This window comes from Azolla caroliniana, unplaced genomic scaffold, assembly GCF_043228905.1.
Source record: "Azolla caroliniana isolate FFs.n. ecotype wild unplaced genomic scaffold, voAzoCaro1.0.p SCAF_18, whole genome shotgun sequence".
Classification (NCBI taxonomy): Eukaryota; Viridiplantae; Streptophyta; class Polypodiopsida; order Salviniales; family Salviniaceae; genus Azolla; species Azolla caroliniana.
Window position 1 is genome coordinate 17,432,365 of NW_028230453.1, and position 19,090 is coordinate 17,451,454.

General features: G+C 38.3%; 1 long non-coding RNA gene across 1 annotated transcript; it reads left to right on the forward strand.

Annotated features, from left to right (window-relative positions):
* The first annotated feature begins 10,916 nt into the window (after positions 1-10,916).
* On the forward strand, positions 10,917-13,387 carry LOC147852558 (uncharacterized). Its single transcript, XR_015531458.1, has 3 exons — positions 10,917-11,125; positions 11,232-11,315; positions 12,201-13,387. It is a non-coding gene; the product is annotated as an uncharacterized LOC147852558 (long non-coding RNA).
* Positions 13,388-19,090: the final 5,703 nt, after the last annotated feature.

A 19,090-nucleotide genomic window follows, 5' to 3' on the forward strand; every position in this document is an offset into this window, starting at 1 on the left:
ATCATTTTCTAACTTATATCATGACGCTGCAGCTGGTTATACAGCGCTTCGCATGAGACCTTTTTCTGACAATTATGCAGAGGAGCGGGATCTTGATGAAGATCGTGAAAGAATGGAATGGAATTATGAATATCCTTCAGCTTGGACATCAGCAGGTGAATTACTAGTTTCTGCACAAAAGTACAACCTCAATCAATATGCGCAAATGACTAAATAACCTTCTAACTTATATGTAGATCATGAAGCTGCAGCAGGTTCTACAGATCCTCCCATCACATCATTTTCAGATATGTATGCAGAGGATCTGGAGCAGCAATTACTGCTCCTTCTTGATGAAGATCATGAAATAATCAAAGGGAGCCCTGAATATCCTCCATCAACTACATCAGCAGGTGAATTAGTAGCTTCTGCTCATAACTAAACTGTCATTATAGTGGCATCGATAAATTGACCACATAACCTTCTAACTTATACTAGATCGTAAAGCTGCAGCTGGTTCTACAGAGGCTCCCATCATACCATTTGCTGACAATTTATTAGAAGAGCTAGGGCATGATGAGGATCGTGAAAGAATTGAATGGAATTATGAATATCCTCTAGCTCCGACATCAGCAGGTTAATTAGTACCTTCTGCGCATAAGTACAGTCTCAATCAATATGTGCAAATGACTAAATAACCTTCTAACTATTATATAGATCATGAAGCTACAGCTGGTTCTACAGAGCCTCCCATCACATCATTTTCAGATATTTATGCAGAGGATCTGGAGCGGCAATTATTGCTCCTACTTGATGTAGAGCATGAAATAATCGAAGGGAGTTATAAATATCCTCCGTCAACTATGGCAGCAGGTGACTTAGTAGTTTTTGCTCATAATGGCAATGTCAATATAGCGCATCAATGAATTCATTACATAACCTTCTAACTTATATTTGATCGTAAAGCTGCAGCTGGTTCTACAGAGGCTCCCATCAGACCATTTGCTGAAAATTTTGTAGAAAAGCTAGGGCATGATGAAGATCACGTAAGAATTGAATGGAATTATGAATATCCTCTAGCTCCAACATCTGCAGGTGAATTGGTAGCTTCGCCGCATAAGCACAATATCAATCAATATGTGCAAATGACTAAATAACCTTCTAACTTATATGTAGATCATGAAGCTGCAGCAGGTTCTACAGATCCTCCCATCACATCATTTTCAGATATGTATGCAGAGGATCTGGAGCAGCAATTAATGCTCCTTCTTGATGAAGATCATGAAATCATCGAAGGGAGCCCTGAATATCCTCCATCAACTACATCAGCAGGTGAATTAGTAGCTTCTGCTCATAACTAAAATGTCATTATAGTGGCATCGATCAATTGACTACATAACCGTCTAACTTATATTAGATCGTAAAGCTGCAACTGGTTCTACAGAGGCTCCAATGAATAATGCCCAGGATGATTTTATACTTGCAGAGCTGCAGCAGCAGACAAATGGCACGATCATCATTGAGGAGATGACGGAAGAGTTGGATGCCATCCTGCTAAATGCTGAAGGCGGCTTGAAAAAGGGGCTCATGACACCAATGACCAGTACCCAATTCAAGGTTCTGGAGGCCTTCTTCAAGACGGGCCTGCCCACGTTACCACTCGGTTGGTTCAGCCTCGCTTCAGCTGCAAGGTGTGCTTCACACCACCCCATTCTCCAGAGAAAGACTGGAACCAGCAAAAGCAGGAGGAGAATGTGAATAAGAGGAAGAAGCTGGAGTTTACGCTTCACCAAGAGGAATTGGAAATGCTGGCTGGTGCCTGGGGAGGGCTTCAAGCGCTGGTACAACGTTTCTGGTCGATGCCACATGTCATCGAAGTTCTGGAGGCCAACAAATTTATTCCGTGTAGCAGCCGCCGCTGCAAGTCTGAGAGTCCAACCAGGTCATCGCCAAAGAGGAAGAGGAGATCGTGGGAGTCGAAGCAGGTCAATGATGGTGGTACTGCTGCTGAGAACGTGATGGATCGTCATGATGAGGATATGTTGTGGATGGAATCTTTTAATTCCATCATCGCAGCAGAGAGGCTAGGTAGTAGTTCTGCTGCCTATAGCCCTAGAAATACTAATCCTAATAATAATGATAGTGATTGGTATTATGATTACTATATGAGTTGCAGCAATCTAAACAATAACAACATTGCTGCTTTCACTTGGTAACTATCTTCTCAACTACATTAATATAATTACCAAGTTTGCTCACTAAAGGGGTTGATCTGCTAATGATGTTTGATATAGCTAAATGTTTGATGTTATATATAGTTAAGGTTTGACCTACTTAGTTCAGAATTATCAGTCAGTAATTCTTTTCTTATATTAAGTATTATTTATTTTACGGTCTTGTGTGACGCTTGCTTGCCTAGTTGATTGTAGTAATATATATAAGATATGTTGTGTTCGTCAAGCTTCTTGTAATTTGTTCTTTCTTAATCTCATCCATTACTTCTGTTAATGTTTTTTTTCATAACTGATTGTCAACTGGTTGGGTTTTTGTTAATTTATTAAAGAAGGTATTTCAGCTAAATATATATGTACAACGCATTCTATTTGGTCTTGCTTCTGACAATCTTGTTCATTATAAACTTCGCACAGGGGAAACGACAGACTGAAACGTACATACATTTTAAGCTTTGAATTTTCCAATGTTTGCAGGATGCAAGGAGTGGTAGTATCTTTACTGTTGATGTACAATATGTGTGCCATGGAATTGTACAATTGCCCTGTATTGTTAAAGATATCTCCCACACTTTCATGGACATCTGGCTACCACCTAGCCGTGATTGTTTCACATCAAGCAGCTCGGAAACAGAACTACATGATGGCAGTCCAACTTTTGTGAACATATATATATATATATTAGAGGTGAAATATATAGGTGATGTCTGATCAGGCTGCAAATACCATACTCAGATATGTAATGTCCAATATGGTTGTGTTGTACGGTGAACTTCTCTTCGAGTGGAATGATGATGTTGATTCTTGTTATTTTAACATCTGGACCAAGAAACATCAGACCGTTGTCAGAGAAAGAAGAGAAGTGGAGCAACATGAGGAGAAGTAGTAGTAACAGCAGAAATAGGAGAAAGAAGTCACAATTCGTGATTCGGTTTCAAAATTTGCGAGTCCAAATTTCACGACAAATTCCAGAAGAAGAGCTGAAGGACATCTTCTTGGACGTGATACATGAGCCTCTCCGAACATCTCTTGCGTTGCTCAATTTTTGGAATCAATCACTAGAGGAAGTGATAGATAAAGCTTGAGCAATTGATTGTACTAATAATAGTATGAATATGTCAACATTACACAGAAATTTCCCTACATTAGAAGATTTGCGGTTCCGACAAGCGGTGCAATGTACCACCTGTCTCAACACCGGCCATTCAATGATGAAATGCAGTTTACGTACTCATTGTACGATTTGCCATTCCAAAGCTCATTTGGTTGGAAAGGTATGCAGGATGAACATTTGGACTGGCTGGATGGCGTTCCAGTTTCTTATCAATGGGACATGAGCGATGGAAATTCTGGGAAACCAATAAATCCATCCTATGGATGATGATGGTGATGATGATATGAAATCTGAATCGGTTTTGATCTGGAGCAGCTCCAACGAGAACCATAGTTATATGGGCCAACATCTCCAACGAGAATAATTAACTATAACTGTAAACAAAATAGTTATATGGGCAGCATGAAGAGGAATAGTTGGATCCTCTCTACTGTGTGTATATATGGTTTTGGAAATCGTAATTTAGGTTTTCCATCTACCATCATGGTCATGTTTTGATGAAGCCCAAATATCATGGAAGGATATGTGAGCAATTGACATCTACGAAGAGTTCTTCCATGAGTGTGGAAGCTGCCACAAAAAAACTGCAAAATAAGTGAAATGGTGTGTCATTAGCACCAGCATGACTCCTGGTCTAAAGTAAGGCATTTCGTACATGAAGATATACTTCATGTCAATGGACTGAGCATGCCGATTGACATGACTGGATGGTCTAGTATGCCATCTCCATGCATTAAGTGCTGATGTAACCAAGAAGAGTTGCTCATTGGGCTTGGCATCCAAGCTTATTGAAAAATAATGGATATGTTTTTGGAAACATACGTCTAGCTTTTCCATAAGATGGATTGTCTTTGATTGGTGAAGCCCTAATATATGAAAGGAATAGGTTGCCATGCCAAAGGTCGTCATGCAAATTAGAGTAAAACACAATCAGAGTAAAACAAGGATACCCTTAGTTGCCTACTCTCTTTGGTCTTTATATAGATGAGGTGTCACATTACATAGAGAGATTGAGTAATCCAAGAGCATGGCTAGCATACATATCCTGTTAGGAAACATGTCCCTCCGGATGGGATGAAGAGAAGAGTCGAATCGTTGGAAGAGCTAGGTGAGTCCGAAATTTGATTTTCGAAATGGAGAATTGATTTATGATCGATTCGGAAGACTATATTTATAAATAGTCCAAATGTGCCCCTTGTGGGATATATTTGTAAATAGCCAGAAAGTTGTTTTAGTATATAAACAACTAGGGCAAACATTAAGAAGTGTAGTAGATCATTATCGTTGTATAGTGACATAGTTAGCGAAGGTAGTTGCCTTTGTAACTAGTGAGTGATACAGAGTGAAAGAGTGTGTAACTTTGTAGTACTTGATAAGGAAGAGCTCAAGGTCGTTGCCTTGAATTGTCTTGTTGTACTTCTTTCCCCATAGTGGTCCTTTTTTTGGAGTTTGTGGACTCCACGTGCTTTTCTCTCCTTTCGGGTTTTTCACGTTAAATACAGGTGTCTCGTTTTTGTGTTTTTTGTTTCTGTTCCTCTATGCACTGTCATTGTTGATTCTTTGCACCTGAACATACGTACGAGTAACCTGTTGTGGTTGGTTCCAATCCTAACATATCCATACAAATATTACTATATGTTGATCATGTTGTGTTGATGGATACCATGTATATCCATACAAATATCATATGTTGATGATACTGTGTTGATGGCTATCATTTATATCCATATAAATGTTACTATATGCTTAGGATATTAAGTTGCTAACACCCCTGGAAGGACTACAAAGATATCTAAATGCCTATTCACACCAATCAGAGATTGAGCTAGGTAGATATATTGCACAAATACCTCTAGAAGAAAGAATTTGCCACTTGTGTCATCAAGGAGTGGAATCCGAAGAACGTTCTATTTGTTATTGTGCTTTTTTTTATGAAATAAGGGAAGATACCATTGCCTCTTTTAAGCAAGGCTTTGCCCTACTATGCAAGGTACTAGAATATGAGGACTAACGATTCATGAGGCTTTTCTTGCTAGAACTCCAGAGACATGGGGGAAGTTAATAGAAAACAACACAACCACACAAGCTAATGAACAAAGAACAATCATAACTTCCTTTACCCATCACTCTTCCTCATGTTATGATTCAATCAAAGGCTACAAAAATGGGATCCCAACTAAGAGGTTTTGAAGGGTTTACGGTGAGATACCATTGCCTCTTTTAAGCAAAGCCTTGGCCTACTATGCAAGCTAATGGAATGTGTCATGTGTTGGCCGGTTCGGATGACCAAGTATGAAAAGACTAATAAATGGTTACGGGCTTAACTAAAGACGGGTGGGGCTGAGCGAAGCAGTAAAGAAAGCCGAACTTAAAACGGAAATAATAATTATTAGTAGCAGTTGTTCATGCTCTGTTCGTAACCACCCATGTTCTGTACAAAAAGGGACATGGAAAGCATGTAAAAACGAGTTGAATAGTATTGTATCAATTGGATCTTCCATAATAGAAATATGTTACCTCATACACTATGTATTGTGTCATAATTGATCTGTGTGAGTAAAGAAAGCCGAACTTAAAACGGAAATAATAATAATTAGTAGCAGTTGTTCATGCTCTGTTCGTAACCACCCATGTTCTGTATAAAAAGGGACATGGAAAGCATGTAAAAACGAGTTGAATAGTATTGTATCAATTGGATCTTCCATAATAGAAATATGTTACCTCATACACTATGTATTGTGTCATAATTGATCTGTGTGAGTAAAGAAAGCCGAACTTAAAACGGAAATAATAATAATTAGTAGCAGCTGTTCATGCTCTGTTCGTAACCACCCATGTTCTGTATAAAAAGGGACATGGAAAGCATGTAAAAACGAGTTGAATAGTATTGTATCAATTGGATCTTCCATAATAGAAATATGTTACCTCATACACTATGTATTGTGTCATAATTGATCTGTGTCAAATCCTAATGTTCATGTGTAACGCATTCATAACCATTCGGTTGTACCCAGCTCGTGTTCATCTCCACAGTCACGCAGTCACACATTCTTTGATTCCTACATGGGTTACTACTATCATTTTGAAAACGAGACAATCCCATTGTGACTCCCCGAGCACAAGACCTTGAGTCGGATACTAAAGGACAAGTATCCAACACCGTGTTACGTTAGGCTGGTAGCATCATGATGCCACCCACATAATGATGATGCCTTGTCATGATGACACTCACATGATCCCCCAAAAGGATTTGAACCCACAACCTTGTTCTATATAGGTCAAATCCTTAGCCATTGTAATAATATGTTTATATAAATAATATAAATATATAGAATACCATAAGAACATTTTAGTGTACTTTGTATTCTAGAATATTCTAGCATGTTCTATATTCTAGAACCGGCTAGAGTACGCTATATTCGAGAACCTTTGAGAATACCCTATAGGGACATATAAATAAGAATTTATTAATCATCGCAAAACCAAATTGGTTCAACACCATTCTAGAGCTCCTTATTTTGCCTACTCTTTGTAATCCGTATTATAGTGCAATATAATACTTTCCATTCAATTATTTCTCTCTCTCTCTCTCTCTCTCTCTCTCTCTCTTGACAATATGAGGATCAGCAACGCTTGAGGCTTTTCTTGCTAGAACTTAAGAGACACGAGGAGAAGTTGATAGAAAACAACACAACCACATAAGGTAATGAACAAAGAACAATCATAATTCTCTTTACCCAACGCTCTTACTCATGCTACAAGTCAATCAAATGGAGGATGTGCAATGGCATCCCCCACAAGATGGGCGATGTGTCAAATCCATATAAATGGAGGTTTTGATAACATCAAGGTTGTTGAAGGTGGGAAGGTAAACAACTTCTTAACCTTCAATTTCAATGAATGGTTAGATTGGGTTAGGTAACAATCAAAGATGCGATGTTGGTGTCTCAAAGAAGATTAATGGTCTTTCGAATAACAAGATCAACATTTTGAATTTAAGAGGTTATACCTCTATAGCCTTTATTTTCTATACTTAATTAGTAATTGGTGGCGGTTTAGTTTGTTAGATGGTCTTCGTTCAATCATTTAGATCATTACCGACGTCTTTTAAACTATGTATTATACACCTTATATTGATATGGCTCTCAATAGCGTAGAACACATTATGAGAGATGTGAAGGGAGGATGGTTACTTTGTTACATGTATGCCAATGGGGCCAATATGTTCCTGAAGTTTCCATTTCCACAATATTGCTCCAATGTTAGTTGACTTTCGGCTATCCATTCGGCCTCGGGCTCAAGGTGGTCGTCCACTCCTAAAGGTTCGACTTCCATCGTGAACATCAAGGAGCCACCTGCCGATGCATACGGTACCAACTTCATAATTTCCCCCTCCGGAGCGTAAGTCGAATAGTCTCGCTGAGATAGCCGAAGGCTAATCGGGAGCGGGGTTGAAGTAGATTTGGTCGATTGCATGTTGAAGTGCTCCAGGACACATTTGATGTATTTGGCTTGAGACAAGAACAATTGTCGTTAATTTCGGTGCCAACTAATCTTCATTCTGAGTATGTGTTGAGCTGAACCTAAGTCCATCATTGCTAACTTCAACCATAGTTGCCGATCAGAAGATCTTTGTTCGACGGAGATCTTGAGTCCGTTCCAAGAGTCAGATCAACTTGGGGTCTCCAAAGGGTGTGTTGTCAGATTCAGTGTTGTTGAAGACAAATGACGACCAACAACTGATTGAAGAACCTTCGCTCTGATACCCAATGTTGGAGTCCAGGTTGTCAGTGTGGAAACAAGAACAACACTATAGTAAGAAGATCAACAAGATGATGACAGAGACAAAACCAAGATGAACAGATTAAACAAGGGAAAGACAACTTAGTAGAGATCAAGATCAAGAACTTAACAATACAGTGAGAGAGAGAGAGAGAGAGAGAGAGAGAGACTCAAAGAAGTAGACAATGTCACTGTATTATTCTTAAAGTTACTACATATGATGGCACTCACATCATCATCATGACGTGAGGAATGTGTTTCTTTTGTTTGATGGAATTGGAACATAGTATGTGTTTCCTTTGTTCCATTTGAATTGGTGTGTAGGGTGGGATTGAGATTGTAGGGTGCCATTGGAGGCCAATTGCGATGGGCCAAGGACAAGGAGTGTCGACAAAATGTTGAAGGTGCTCAACTGTTCCCCTAGATGAAGGAAAGGGTTGATGTGGCCTTCTAATGGTAAAAGGAAAATCAACACATGTGGTTGTGGTAGAAGTTGTCGGGGTGGAGTAAACGAGACCCCTTCCATTGTTGATCTTTTGTCTTGCTTAGTGTCTACTTATACAAGCCAAGGGCTCTTTCACTATGTCACCTATGGTGGGTTTTTATTCAATCTCCATCCCAAGTTTCTATGAGGAAATGGACAAGAGGAGGTAAGAATACACACATCTTTTCAGGTCCATGTGAATCACTCATCTTCCTATAACTTGGCATTTTTTCGATTGGATCAGAAACTATGAGTTACACAAATTCTCCTTTTCCCTCCCTTCGTTATCTGTACAGATAGAAAGAGAACGAGAGGGGAATATCCGTTTGTGTTTTGCCACAGGTTGAAAAATTGAGTTTGGGAAATATCTTCATATTCAGGTGATATTTTTTTTTGGATTTTTGGACAAAAGGTCATTCCGATTTATCCATTCAGAGACATTGTGGGGATTTCCATTTTTTGCTTTCATTGATTTTCGGATGAAATGTCTTTGGAAAAATCTATTTGATTCTTTCCTCATCCTTTTTTGTGGAGTTTTGGATGACGCATAAAAGGTAGGTTTTGTTTTTCATTGACGATTGAGGAAACTTGTTGGAGATAATTAATTATTATTTTTCTTTGGTTAATGTTCATGCCATGCTCTCAATCAACATTTGGACCAGCCATCCCTTTGAATTATATTGTGGAACTCCATTTTTCTTTCATATGAAAAACTAGAGAAATTCCTGTGGGAAAAATCTCTTTTGACTTGTTTTTGAGTGTTCATGCATGCCATTATGTTTATGGAAGTTCATCCTTTCGAGACATCCATATGGAAAGGATTCTCGTTTTACTATTCATTGTAAATTGGGATATTAGTGTGGGTCTTCCTTTTCTGAATAATACATGGATTTTTGAAGTAGTATTGAATGCCAAGAATAGTATGTGTTGAGATGAACCTAAGTGCATCATTGCTAACTTCAACCGTAGTTGCCGATCAGAAGATCTCTGTCCGACAGAGATCTTGAGTCTGTTCCAAGAGTCAGATCAACTTGGGGTCTCCAAAGGGTGTGTTGTCAGATTCAGTGTTGTTGAAGACAAATGACAACCAACTGATTGAAGAACCTTCGCTCTAATACGAGATGTTGGAGTCAAGGTTGTCAGTGTGGAAACAAGAACAACACTATAGTAAGAAGATCAACAAGATGATGACAGAGACAAAACCAAGATGAACAGATTAAACAAGGGAAAGACAACTTAGTAGAGATCAAGATCAAGAACTTAACAATACTGTGTGTGTGTGTGTGTGTGAGAGAGAGAGAGAGAGAGAGAGAGAGAGAGACTCAAAGAAGTAGACAATGTCACTGTATTATTCTTAAAGTTACTACAAAATGATGGCACTCACATCATCATCATGACGTGAGGAATGTGTTTCTTTTGTTTGTTGGAATTGGAACATAGTATGTGTTTCCTTTGTTCCATTTGAATTGGTGTGTAGGGTGGGATTGAGATTGTAGGGTGCCATTGGAGGCCAATTGCGATGGGCCAAGGACAAGGAGTGTCGACAAAATGTTGAAGGTGCTCAACTGTTCCCCTAGATGAAGGAAAGGGTTGATGTGGCCTTCTAGGTAAAAGGAAAATCAACACATGTGGTGGCTGTAGAAGTTGTCGGGGTGGAGTAAACGAGACCCCTTCCATTGTTGATCTTTTGTCTTGCTTAGTGTCTACTTATACAAGCCAAGGGCTCTTTCACTATGTCACCTATGGTGGGTTTTTATTCAATCTCCATCCCAAGTTTCTACGAGGAAATGGACAAGAGGAGGTAAGAATACACACATCTTTATCATTCCTTTTGCCTTGTGGTGGGTGGTCGGTCCATCAAGTTTGTCAAGGATTCGTTACGAATGGCAATCTTTGAAGAATGATGCATTTCATACTAACGATTTCCCAATAGACTTTGTCATATTTCGCTACCGTGCATACATTAAGAGTGTTCCATAATATTTAGCTCCCGAGAAGGGTTCTATACTTTGTAGGTAGTAGTGGTGGTGTTTTTTTTCTTTCATAATAGAAGCCAAATCTATACTTTAGAGTAAGTTAGTTACGGAAAGGGGGAGAGAGAAATGGAGGGGTTTTTTCTTTCATTAATACTTTAGGTTCATGCTTCTAAGTTCTTCTCCAGCTGCTTATTCTTCTTCTTCTTCTTCTTCTTCACCTCTCTCTGACGAAACCCTACAGAAACCCTACAAGGCTACCTGTAATTTGTCGAAACTGCCTCCTCTAAACCTAATCCTAAACTTAGAAAGCAGAATTCGACGCATCACAGCAAACACTCACTCATGCTACCGTTGCAGCAGATGAAACGACTTGCTACATGCAGCACAAGATGTTTCTGCTTTCGTAGGGTACATGTCCGAAATGATGGGAGTCCAGCTAGAATCGATGGCGACACTGTTCAGGAAGATGGTAACGAAGCAGACGCCGTAAGGAAAGATTCATCAGGAGAAGCCTTTCTCATTGAACCTTCGATGTCTTTTGTTTCTCCCTTCTTTTCAGGTCCCTGTGAATCACTCATCTTCCTATAACTTGGCATTTTTTCGATTGGATCAGAAACTATGAGTTACACAAATTCTCCTTTTCCCTCCCTTCGTTATCTGTACAGATAGAAAGAGAACGAGAGGGGAATATCCGTTTGTGTTTTGCCACAAGTTGAAAAATTGAGTTTGGGAAATATCTTCATATTCAGGTGATATTTTTTTTTGGATTTTTGGACAAAAGGTCATTCCGATTTATCCATTCAGAGACATTTTAGGGATTTCCATTTTGCTTTCATTGATTTTCGGATGAAATTTCTTTGGAAAAATCTATTTGATTCTTTCCTCATCCTTTTTTGTGGAGTTTTGGATGACGCATAAAAGGTAGGTTTTGTTTTTCATTGACGATTGAGGAAACTTGTTGGAGATAATTAATTATTATTTTTCTTTGGTTAATGTTCATGCCATGCTCTCAATCAACATTTGGACCAGCCATCCCTTTGAATTGTATTGTGGAACTCCATTTTTCTTTCATATGAAAAACTAGAGAAATTCCTGTGGGAAAAATCTCTTTTGACTTGTTTTTGAGTGTTCATGCATGCCATTATGTTTATGGAAGTTCATCCTTTCGAGACATCCAAATGGAAAGGATTCTCGTTTTACTATTCATTGTAAATTGGGATATTAGTGTGGGTCTTCCTTTTCTGAATAATACATGGATTTTTGAAGTAGTATTGAATGCCAAGAATAGTATGTGTTATGCCTTGTGTTTTTCGTGGTTTGTATAGACCAAGAAGTTTGATATCCAAAAGGCAACAAGAAAACATTTTCTTTTTGTCTAGCATTTCTGGAGTTGAGGTAGCTTTTGTTGCTACTCCAGAAGTTTTCAGATTATTTCACCATATCGTTTATGCGTCCAATCTGTTGAACATGGAAAACCACAAGCTGCTGCTTTTGTGCTCAAAGGATTGCAAGTTCCTGGCCTGAGAGAGAGAGCGAAGGAGTCAATTGCATGTCTATATTTTATTAATGGGTTAAAGGTAGGTTATTGACCACGTTTTTGGACTTTGCTAATTTCATCTAAATGTAATTTGCAGATAAAGTGTGCTCCCGTGAATGGTTGTCATATTTGTGGTAATATGTTCCTATATGAGTGTTGCCAAATACAAAGACATATGAGTGTTGCTGGTTCCGCTCTTTCAGCGGAGAATTGAGTGGCATAAAGCACACTTTACAACCGAAGCAAGGCTGAACCACAACTGAGTCTTTGTTTTGTCGTTAAAATACAGGAACTCTACATTGACATTAGAAGCGCAGAGAGGGCATGGTGGAAATGTCCAAAGGCCTATCTTGAAGGTATCCAGAACCTTGAATTGGGTACTGGTCATTGGTGTGGTCAGCCTCTTTTTTAACCCGCCTTCAGCATTTAGGAGGATCGCATCCAACTTTGCCTTTATCACCTCAATGATCGTCGTGCCATTTGTCTGCTGTTGCAGCTCTTGTAGAACCTTGAAGGCAGCGTTGGATGCGATCCTCTTAAATGCTGAAGGCGGGTTAAAAAAGAGGCAGAGCACAGCAATGACGACTATCCAATTCAAGGCTCTAGACACCTTCTTCAAGATGGGCCTTCCGACATCACTACCATGCCCTCTCTACGCATCTAATGTCAATGTAGAATTCCAATAAGTGTCAGTTGGTTCAGCCCCACTTTGGGTTGCACAGTGTGTTTATGCCACTCCATTATCTGCAGAAAGAGTGGAATTAGCAACAGCAGGAGGAGCATGTGAATAAGATGAAGAAGCTGGAGTTTACACTTCATGGAAAGGGATTGGAAGTGCTGGCTGGTGCCTATAGGAGCCTCAGTGTGGCTGCAACGTTTCTGGTCAATGCCACGAGTCATTGAAGTTCTGGAGGCGAACAGATTTATTCTGTGCAGCAGCTGTTGCATGTCAGCAAGAAGAAGACCACATTGCTCTAATTAAAATTACAGTGATTAGGGTTATCAGTACTCTTCAAAGAAAAAATCTTGTAACTCAGATTGCCAGTTATGGAGTTATTATTATTATTATCATTATAGGTTTCTTGGATCACACACAGTGGTGACGTGACCATTGTGAGTCCTCTCAGATATGATAGAGCTCTCCTCGGATCAAGAAAGATGGATTGTAGAACCAAATGAAGATGGGCAACAACTCATTCATGGATACGTAATGGTGGACATGGAAGTGAAATGTCACTGTAAACCAATATATCCATAATCCAAGCATTCATGGTTAGTTCCACAAATGGCATATGTAACAAGTGCGGTTGGAATCATTCACTATTTTAAAGACTAGATGTTAGATTTTCCTTCAGCCTTTCAATTATAAGTCACAATATCATATTTTTGTGACAGCTTCAAAACTAGGTACTAGGTTTTAGTAGTAGAGCATATGTTATTGTTTAAACCCCTCTCAAGGGGTGGTAGAAATAAAGGACCTTTGACCTCTCCCACATGAACTTGAATCCATAATAGCATTGCACACAATTTGTGCAAGTTTGGGTTCCCAAAAATTGTTAGTTCCCTATTGGGTAACGAGGTAAATGATGGATGGCATAATAGTACCTCAAAGCACATCCCCTCCATAGAGTGTGGTCAACACCAGCCATATCAAGGAAAACATAGTTTTGTTCGTAGGACATCAAACGAAGGATATAGGCATGTTGTCCCTAGTTCTGAAGCATATGAATGAATGTTGTGGAGGTGAATACTTTGTTGTTGGTTGACAAGTAGAAGAGAAGCAATAATCGGTTGGCCTCTCTTTGGGCATGACACAACATTTGAAGCTTTGCACTAGGGATGAAAGCACAACGCCGAACCTATAGGTGCATGGTCCTAAGCATAGGTTTGAGATAGTACTAATCTTCGCCTCGCACTTTGTGAACTTTTTCTCTTGTTTACTTCGCTTCCTCCTAAAACTTGCCCATGAGCTAAAGTGGGAAGGATAAATTTACGTTTTTGGCAATAGCTCCCTCCCACTCACCAACATACTTAACTTATCCTTTTGGAAAAGAACATCAAGTTAGGGTCTCATGAGTTGAAGTGGTGCATAATATTTGGTTGGACATGGTCCATACTCTATTGGTTTATTACTCAATGTGTCCACTTTTTGACTTTCTTGGAAAATACTCTACTTTTGTCTTGAAAAGCTGGTCTCCCTTTTTCACATTTTTAGTTGCCAAGATGGTTGTACGCTTCGTGATAACCCATATGCATACGTCCACATCCACATCCATATCCACACACACACACACACATCCACATACTAATACTCATGCACATACACATACGTCTATACACACATACACACACATATAACATAGAAATACACAATTAATTATACATGCTCATTCACAAGTATACATGAGGGTAGACATACTTCTATATAAATGTATCCACACATACTCCCTAACACACTAAAAAATACAATTACACTAATAGACACATTTTTATGCAAACATATATATTGTGGTGTACGTTTTGAGCAAGCGCATGCCGTCATGTTGTGGTGTACCTTTGTTCCTTTGTGCCACCCGTTTAGCATGCATGTAGCCAAACCAACCCAAATGGGTATCAACTTATCAACTATAAATTGAGTAAGAAGTAAGAAGCAAGGCAAGCTTGTTTGGATTCTCTCTATGTGCTTTTCACAATATGCACTTGTATGTGTAAATACAAAATTTATTCATTACATGCACATATTCACTACATAGCATTGAAACCTAGTTAGTACACCATACAAGCTCACATGGCTCACATATAATCTAATGCACATATATTATCGATCTGAACCGCATTATTGGTGAAGGCACAAGCTACAAATGAATCTCTCAAACACGATGAAAGCACCTAGACATGCATCACATCACTTAAAAAAGGAGAGAGGTCATCAAATAAACCAACAAGTCTGGACATGTGGGCACGTTGGATTGCATTAGGTTGCATATTCCACGACATAGAATAGTTTTATCAACAATAACATTTGATCAATCAAAGTGTAGACTACACAATAATAGTGCAAGTCCATGAGTTTGTATATTTGGCTACCGGATAATAGGATTGACAATGAAGATAGGATAGAAGGACCATATAATTGTTGCATAAACCAACTTCCATCACTTCATGGATATTGATAGGCCCAAGAAACCCATCCCACTCCATGGTCACGATGAATAAATGCATAGTGTAAGTGACATATTGTATCTAGGATGAAGATTTTAAAGGAAGATTGGATCAATGTTGTTATAGACTAGACTGATAAAAGACTATTAAGCAAGATCAAAGAGCGATTAGATGTTAATCCAGATCCCTAATCGCATATCAATATAATCTCAAGATAGAGCTCATTGGCTATGATGAATGCCTAGTGCAGATGCACTTAATAGGTTATCTTCTATATTGTCAGACAATAAGCCCTCAAGATGCCAAAATGATTAAGATACATGAATTTATGACCCAAAAGATGATGGGATACATGCTTACTATTTACATCATTACATGCATGAGATAGGTATAACATGACTCATTACATGCATGAGTTCATAATACTCCCCCTCATCTCATCATCATTGTTTTAGCTCATCGGCTCTGATAATCTTTTGAGTCCAAGAGAAGGAATGTTCAGCCATTGTTTTGATGCAGGTAAGCTTTTGGTAAAAATATCCGCGAAGTTCTTGCTTGATGTAATAGGTTGAATGTTGATATAATTATCATTGAGCTCACGAGTAAAGAAAAACTTGAGAGAAATATGTTTGATTCAATCACCTTTAATGAAGCCCTTCTTGAATTGATTAATGCAAGCATAACTATCTTCATAGATAATTGTTGGTAATGGGGGCCGATAAACCGCAAGAACTTCCATTATGTCTGATTAAGCATTGTAACAATAGGCATTCTCAACTTGCTTCATGTAATGCCAATATCTCAACATGATTTGAAGGTGTTGCAGCGAATGTTTGCTTTGTTGATCTCCAAGAGATCGTTGTACCACCAACAAGGAGAACATAACCTATTTGTGATTTGCCAACATGAGAGTCAGATAAGTACCCATTGTTAGAATAACCGGTCAATTGACTGTGCATAGAACCATTGGTAAAGAAAAGACCCATATCTTCAGTGCCTTGTAAATATTAGAAAATCAGCTTAATTCCAGTCTAGTGTCACTTGGTAGGATCGTGACTATACTGAGCCAGCAAATTGACAACGAATGAAATGTCCGGACGCGTACAATTAGCCAAGTACATAAGTGCGCCAACAACAACCATTTAAGGGTACTGTGGTCCAAATGCTGACTCGTCAAAAGATCTTGGCTAAAATGGGTTACGAGAAGGGTCCAAAGAGCAAACTACCATAGGAGTTCTAGTAGAATGAGCTTGATCAATAGAAAACCGTTTTAATATTTTATGGATATAAGAGATCTTATAAGCAAAATGTGGTTAAACCGAGGTCTTTCATTTCAAATTGTTGTACTTCATCCAAATGTTGTACTTCTGGCTTCGGGGTATAGGCTTCAGTGGTCAACTTTGACAGTGTAGGAAGCGTCAAAGCCTTGTGTATCGAATTCCCGTTGAAAACACAAGGTTTTCTACTAAACAAACGAACATGGATATCGATAAAAAAAAGCTAATAAATTGCACCTATGTGGGCAATTTTAGGGTTTATCAACCTAATTATTGCCTATAGTTAAATAATTGGTTTCTTTATCATGCTACTACTAAAATATTTATTCTATTTTAGTGAACCTCGCCAAAAAGTCCCCGCCTTCAATCTTAAGATCATGTCTCCTGCGAAAAGGGGTTATGATGGCTATCAACAAAGCAAATCCCATAGGCTATTTTTCGAGTTTGGTTTACGTCGAGGAAGATGGAGTATTATTCCTAATATTTGCAAAGTCCGAAGGAAAGGGAAAAATGGATTTAGTCAAGAGCTTCACATACGGTAGACTTCGGAATGTTGAGTACGAAGATAATGACTCACCTAATCTCGTCCTTGATGTAGAAAGCTTGAATGGGACTAGACGGGTACTCATTGATGAAGGCAACCTGGTGGCTGAGTGTCAAAAACCAAAAAGACTAATCAACCACCTAATTGAGTTGTTTTCAAACCCAAATGATTGGGTTTTAGATTTGTTTTCCGGCACAGGTATATAATATAAAACTTGTCGCATCAATTTAGATTAATGTATAGTCTATTCTTTAGTTTGATGTTACATGTGCAATTTCATTCTACTGTCAGGTACTACTACAACATGCACCTTAAAGATGTTCAAGAACTCTGTTGCATTGGAGAAGGACCCTTGATAATGTTAATTTCATCAAAATGAGGATCCAAGGTATCCTAGGACTGTCCAGATCAAGACCAAGATGTTGGGGCAAAGAATATCAATGAAACTAAGATGTTCCAGATGACTTCTAGAGAACCTATGGAACCTGTAGTTGAAGAAGCAGGGGACCTTGTTGAATTAGAAGACGTGTTAGAGTTTGAACACACTAATGATTCTATTGAGCGTACCGACGAAGCCAATGAGGACAATCTTGATGAAGGAGCTAATGCGGAAGAGCCGGCTTTACCAAACCTATTATTGGATTGAATGCATATGGCTTATTGTAAAATTTGAACAATATGAATTGTTAAATTTTGATGTAATATATAAGTTGAGCTTATTTATAATTTTCGTGTAACATGCATTGAACTTAGAGATTAAGTATAATTTGTATGTGTACTTGTTGTTTGAAGTCTCCTTTATTATTTGGGGTTTATATGAGATAAAATTATACTCTATCATTTGCTCGTATGATTGGAATACTATTGTAGACTGGTTTATTTCTACATTGACGGTGTCATGTATCACGTGTCAAGGGAATTTTTCTCTCAACATAGTAGTATCTCTTAATTGTCATGTTCACAATTTGCTTTTTAAGAAATATTTTATATAAATATACACACATAATTAAAAGAAGTCACTTATTCAGTGGGGTATGCTTTTTAGAATATGCACAATGACATGTGTTACTATTATACTTGCGTTGACATCTATACCTTATCTAAGTTTTGGACAAAAACATGGTAGATAGAATATACGTCAGATGATTTTGTTGTCGTGATATTAGTTAGTTCTATTTTTCGCTATGTTTTCATAAACCACATACGCATGCATCGTGCCTTTTTGAAATTCTGCTTAAATAGGGCATTTTTTAACATCTCACTAAGATATGAAAAAGAGAATGTGACATATTACCTATTTCAAATGACCCGGTGTTTACCATATTAGCCTTCGATTTCCTATCTTGACCTTGCTTGCCATACTTCTGATAAAGATCAACATGAAACTTAGAAGTTTGGCAAGTATTTGCCTAATACCCTCGTAGACCACATCAAAGACATGAATTGGATGAAGCATTATCTTGACTTGACTTTGATTGATGGTACATTAGCTTGACTTGATTACTTTTGGGATATTGATTCCTATTGTTCGTCTTCCTCGAATTTGTGCATATGGGTGTTGATGACGATGTTGTCGTCTAGAATAATTAATCTCGACATGCGTCAAATCCTTAAATTGTAGAGGAGCCACAAGTTGGCTAATTGGATGAAGTTTATTATTCTTGAGGAACACTTGGTGGTGTTTCTTAGCGACAAGAAGTTCAGATAAAAGTTCAACATAGGTTTTAAAACCACGATTACGATATTGTTCGGAAAGATTAAAATTTGAGGGATGAAAACTAGTTAACGTTTTGTTGATTAGATTTGCCTCTTGAACAAGGTTGTCATGACCACAAAATTTAAGTTTAGAAACGATACCAAATAGTGAGGAATTATATTCAACAACTGACTTGAAATCTTGAAAATGAAGTTGATTCCATTCATGTAAAGTGTTGGGGCGGAGAACAGTTCATTGATGATCAAAGCGGTCAAGTTTGATTTGCTTTCGGAGAGTTGATGGATTCT